Genomic DNA, 6000 nt, shown 5'->3' on the forward strand with positions numbered 1-6000 from the left:
AGTATTACAAAAATATGTAGACGTGGCACTCCATGGTTTAGTTGACATGGTGGTATTGGACTGCCGGTTGGACTTGGTGTGCTTAGAGGTCTTTTCCAACCTTAGAAGATTCAGTGATTCAGAAGCACAAACCGGGAAAGGTATCGCTTGTGCCCTCTAACGGCGTAAGTGAACTTTGACAGCAGCCTCAGGAATGAGTGCTGTCCCTCAGGCCTGGTGCAGGGACAGTTTGCCTTCTTCCATACTGTCACTCTTGTCACCCACAGCTGCACAAGCTGGACTGCTCATGGCCCACACAGTACTTAGACTCCCCCTGCAATAGTCGTGTAAATAAAATCCATTGCTGTGCTAGCAAGTTTTGTCAGGCTTTTCCCACAAGGAGATACTTAAAGGACTAAAGGTGAACATAAGGGCATGTTCAACAGCTGCAGTGCTGCCAGTATTCAAGAGTAGTTGCTGTTTGCCCCAGTTCAATCCCTTTAGGATTGCTCCTACCTAGATGTGGTGGGTTAACCCTGGCTGGAGGTCAGGTGCCCATCAAAGCTGCTCTCTCACTTACCACCCCAGCTGGACAGGGGAGAGAAAATATAAAGAAAGGCTTGCGGGCCAAGGTAAGGACAGGGAGAGATTACTCAGCAATTAACATCATGGGGAAAACAGACTCAACACAGAATAAAATGCATTTAATTTAGTACCCAATGAAAACCGAGTAGGATAATGAGAAATAAAACCAAATCTTAGAATACGTCCCTTCTTCCTGGGCTCAACTTTATTCCCAATTTTTCTACCTCCTCCTGAGTTGTACAGGGAGATGGGGAAATGGGGGTTCCAGACAGATCTTCTCACTCCCTTCTCTGGCAGCAAAAAGCAGCCACTCAGTTGGGGTTTTTTTCTTCTTAAATGTTATCACAGAGGTACTATGACTGTTGCTGGTGGGCTCGGCTTCAGTCAGCTTCAGGTCCATCCTTGAACCCTGATGGTTTTGGCTCTGTTGGACCTGGGGGAAGCTTCCAGCACCTTGTTGCAGAAGTCACCCCTGCATCCCCCCTTCCCTTCCCTTCCCTGCTCCCAAAACCTTGCCGTGCAAACCCAGAACAGGTGAGGTACCAGTTACAGGTCAGATGTAACAGGTGGATGCAAGTGGGTGTACAGGAAAGTTCTCTTTGCAACACTGCATCCTTTGTAAAATAAAAACAAGTTTACACAAACCTTGTCCTGGCAGCTTGCTGATCCCACCTCTGCCCCATCGGTACACCCCCACCTGAACCATGCTGCAGCCTTCCCTCCTTCCAGTGTGTGTCAGGGGCTACCTGGCTCCTCTCTGATTTTCAAACTTTTTTTTCCTGCACAGATTAGATTCAGGAAAATTCAGCATTTAAATCCATTGCTCTAATAGAGAAAAATGTTATTGATACATCAGAAGGGTTAGTGACCTAAGGCAAAAGTGTTGGCAGGTGGTATCATGTCAGCCAGTGACTCAGTTGCATATAAATCTTTCCTCGTGTCAACTGGTTCACAGTCCCTTATTCCAGAGCCTCATGAAACTTACTTTGGAAAAGTTGGTGATTGGTTTTGGTGGGTTTTTTTTCTTTTTGGTCTGCAAAATCATTTAATTATAAAATGCTTTGGGTTGGAAGAAGGGACCTCAAAGATCATCTATAATAATAATAATTATTGGTGTTCACCTGAGAGTTAATTTAAATTTGAGAAAATTAAGCAATTGTTGAACTGAATAGAAGGCTGTATTCTCACAGAGAATTCACAAGAAGCTGCATTAAAGGAATTATGTACTTACTTGATTATGCAATTCATCCCAGGAACTAAAAATTTTTGGCATATTATACAGTGTTGAATGAGGACAGGCAAAATAATAAAACCTGAGATATTCAATAAGTAAGCATGTGAATGAACAGATTGACTGCATACTGTGCAGCACTGATAAAATTGTTGATAGAAGTATTTTCTAAAACAGAATAATGTATCAGTTTGTGTGGGCATTTTCTCCTGAAGATTTCCTCTTGAAAAGATCAAAAACAGATGGTCTGAAATGGACCTCATACTGGACAAATGTACTGCAACCATTTACTGTCATTTATTACTGTGCTGCCTGCTCAGTGATTAATCCTTTATTTTCACAGATGTGTAGTGAAAAGCTGTAATGTCTTTGCAAATACAATTTATATGGTATTTAGAGCTTACTAGGGAAAGGAAGGGAAATCTGTCAGTAGTGTAATCACAGGAAGATTTGTTTCTGGAGGTCACAAAATTTTATTAAGAAATCTGCCTCCATTATTACCATACCCTTTGTTGACAGAAACTCTCAACTATTAATAACATTCTTAATTCCTCTTGCCTGAAGGCCTCGAGTGTTTTGTCATCTTTCATGAACGTGCATATCACAATACTGTGTGATATTTTTTCCAAGCTGAGTGGTAAAAACCGTAACACAAAACAATGTGGAGCACCTTGTTTCTCCTCAGTGACAATCAAACCTTAACAGTGTTTACACGGTCCTCATATTTGTGGGTAATAATGTTCTCAGCGTCAGTTCAAGGGACGGATAGAAGCCCAGGACTGCAGGAGTGAAAACTTGCTGTACTGCAGTGTTTTTGGTATTGTTTTTTCAAAACCCAACAAAGCAAAACCAGGTTGCTGCCACAATGTTATCTCTGCTGTTTTCCCAGGCCATTCCCTACCTCTAGACTGTCCTTGTGACATTAATTTGCATAGCTATTGCTCTGTCTTTTTCAAGTGTATATTAAGAATTTCCTCTCTCCTGATACATTTAAACTGCTTAGTGGTAACTGCTAGAGAACAGCACTCGGATGTACATGCTTTACAATTAGTCTACCTGCTGCTTTCTTATCCAGTGAATCATCTCATCTGTATACGTAGATAAGAATGTACTCCACCTTATACTTCGCTTGCTGCCACTCCTATTTTTCTGCCTTCCCGATCCCTTAGTGTTGCGAGCTCCCGTGTCCAAAATCCAGGGTGTGGAAGATAAGTTATAACCAGGGCCCCGGCAGTGCGGAGAGACGCTGGGAACAGACAGCACACCAGTATGGTTAAAAGCAAGCAGCACACTTTATTCAAGTCGGTAGCTTCTTATATACATCTGAGGGTTACAGAACTAGGGGCCAAAACGGGGCGGGGGGGGGGGGGGGGGGGGAAAGGCCATCTGCACTGTATCAGGTCTTTATCACCACAATGGAATTTCAAAATACCATGAGGTCTCGTTACAGGTTCTCATTCCCAAGCTTTTCAGCCCCTTGTTAGTGGATTCTTAAGGCTGTTTTTGCAAGCTCAAGTAGCTGCGGCCTTCATCAGCTAACCAGGCTCCCACACCTTAGGGTAGTTCATACCCTTTCACTGCAGGGAATGGGCTGATCCAAGCCTATCTTTCCCTGCAAAGTGCTTTTTTATTTTTTTTTTCTGAATTGTGAATCTTGCATACTCACTACTGTGTTAGAGCTAACAGTGTATTACAGAAGTATGTTAATATTGCTTGGAAAAGCCCCATAAGGCATGCTTGAAGTCCACATAACTATGTCATGTTAGTGTATCCTTTTGGCCACTTCTAGCTGTTTTCTGTGTTTGAACCATTCTCCATTTAGCAGAGAGGCTCCTAAGGACCGAGATCAACTTTGCAGTCTTACCAACTAATAAATGGTGGGAGTTGAAATGTAATATCAAATAATTATTGATCTGTATACTCCAGGAAAACAGTGAAGTTATTGTAGAGAGCAATGAAGGCAGAAGAATTATGGGAAAAAACAGTGAAGAGAGCTTGTAGCTTTCAAATTAAAAATGTAAACTTCATTAGATTTTTTTAAAGTAGGCATTTGTATCAGTGACTGCCATTTTTATTTTAGGTTTAATTGACAGAACGTTTTTGGATCATAGCAATGAAAAAAATCCTAGAATAATGCAAACATCTTGAATGTGTGCACTAGTATCAGTGCAACACTCAGGGCATGCAGTCACAACATGGCCTGTAGCTAGATCTTACATACGTACATGTTAACAAAAAGTATATTCCTGTCCTACGTTCTCCTGACCTTCTCCCTGCCCTGCTCGATTACAACAGAACAGTATGTGATCTTGCACTAGAATAAATGCTTTATTGCTAAAGTTAACACTTGAAAAGGAAGATGAAAAAATTTGTCTGCTGGACCCAAGTGGAGTAGAGCTGGTGTAAAAGACAGATTATGAGATGGGTTCAGAAAAGCTTTTGGAAAGTGAGACATCAGCACAAGCTAAAACTCAGGCCAGCCTCCTAGGAATGAAAATTTAATTGTAATTGAACAAGAACTGACTAAGGGGATGACTAAAACTTTAAAAGCAAGTGACACGTAAGAAACTTTCAAGCCTAGAGGACAAGGAAGATCTTTCCCCAATACTGCCTTCATTGTGAGCTAATTTACCCTTTAATTGATTTACTTCTGATGCACCAAGCAAAATAGGAAAGCCTGGCATTTCCAGCCTTCCGTTTACAATAGAAGCAAGAAATAATCAAGATCATTTATGGTCCAGGTATAATACAAACTGTAACATAAAAATGAGCCTACATCAAGGCTCTGCTAGCACCTCAAGCTGGGGGTCAAACTGAGCAGTGTGAAGGTGGCTTCTCTGCTGGGGCGCCTTGCTGTGGGGCTGTGCCTCATGCAGCAGCTGTTGGAAACCAAACATCGTGGGCTGTGGAAGAAGCAACCCATTGTCTAAAGCCATGGGAGCATGCTTCATGTAGCCAAGGCATTGGATTTCTAGAGAAACAGCTCTCATCTGCGAATCACTCTCAGAGCTCCCCAGTCCGTTTTGGGAGTACTCGCTTACAAGAGTACTCAGGCTGCTCACACCTTGGCTACAGCCACAGTATACTGAAGCTAAGGAGCCTCAGCCAGCACAAAAATTTGGGCAGAATGGCTTCTCAACCACAAAGGGAAGCTCCTTCCCCTGAAAAAGTATGGAAAGTACGTGGAGCTGGGGCAGAAGCTGCAGCTGAGCTTTTCACTACTACTGGCAGCCCGGGGCTGGGATAGGGGGGTGGGTGCTGCTTCTGCAACGGGCAGTCTTCAGCCATAGCTGCTGGCCGCTCATCTTCACCTGCTCTCTAGGCCTTTCCAGTGAAGGCTGAGTAAGTCTAGCTGTTTCATCATCACTGGAAATTTTCTGACCTAAGGAACTACCTATCTGGCCTCGATGGGGAGTCTCTGCTGCCCACGAGGTAGGAGCTGCTGTAGTTACTGGTGTGTGCCCGAGGAAGAAGCGCCAAAAACACACAGTGCACGGAGGAGGAACAGGGAAGCCCTCGCAGGGCGGCTGAGCAGAGAAGCCTCTCGGTGGAATTCTGGTTCAAAGGAAGCGCCGGAGACTGCAAGTGAAAACTTAGGCCTTTGTTTCCTTCAGGTGATCAAGATGGAACCACACGGGTTCATTTCCAAATTCGCACAGGGAAGGCAACCTCCCGGCTTTGCACGTTAAGCAGCCCTTTGCTGTAGTAAGGTGCCAGCGGGGCCCGAAGCGTACGATTAGCTGCCACGGTTCTTTCCCGCGGCGCAGGAGCAGAACGCACAGGCAGCTCGGCCCCAGAGAACATGGCGGGGAGGGGCAACAGCGAGAGATGAGAAGCCAGGTTGATTGTTCACAGCGTGCGGGAGCAGAAGCTGGGACGAGAGGCTGCCGTTGGGCGGGGAGGGGCGAAGCGGCTGGAGGGGGGGGGGTGGGCACCGCGGGCGATACCCCCGTGCGGCGGCGCGGGCAGCACGGCCCCGAGAGCCGCCGTGAGGAGGCGGGGCGCCCCCTCCCCGCCGGCGGAGCGCGCGCACGGGGAGGAAGCTGCGCATGCGCGGCAGATCCTTACGAAGCTTGTCGCAGCCGCGCTCCTTGTCCCGCCGGCGGCGCCTCCTTTGTGACAGGCGGGCCGAGCCGGGCCCCGCCCCCCGCGCGGTGTCGGGCGCAGACGGAGCAGAGGCGCCATTTTGCGCCGCTGCGGGAGAC

The sequence above is a fragment of the Gallinula chloropus genome (genome assembly GCF_964237585.1).
Source record: "Gallinula chloropus genome assembly, chromosome: 2".
Classification (NCBI taxonomy): Eukaryota; Metazoa; Chordata; class Aves; order Gruiformes; family Rallidae; genus Gallinula; species Gallinula chloropus.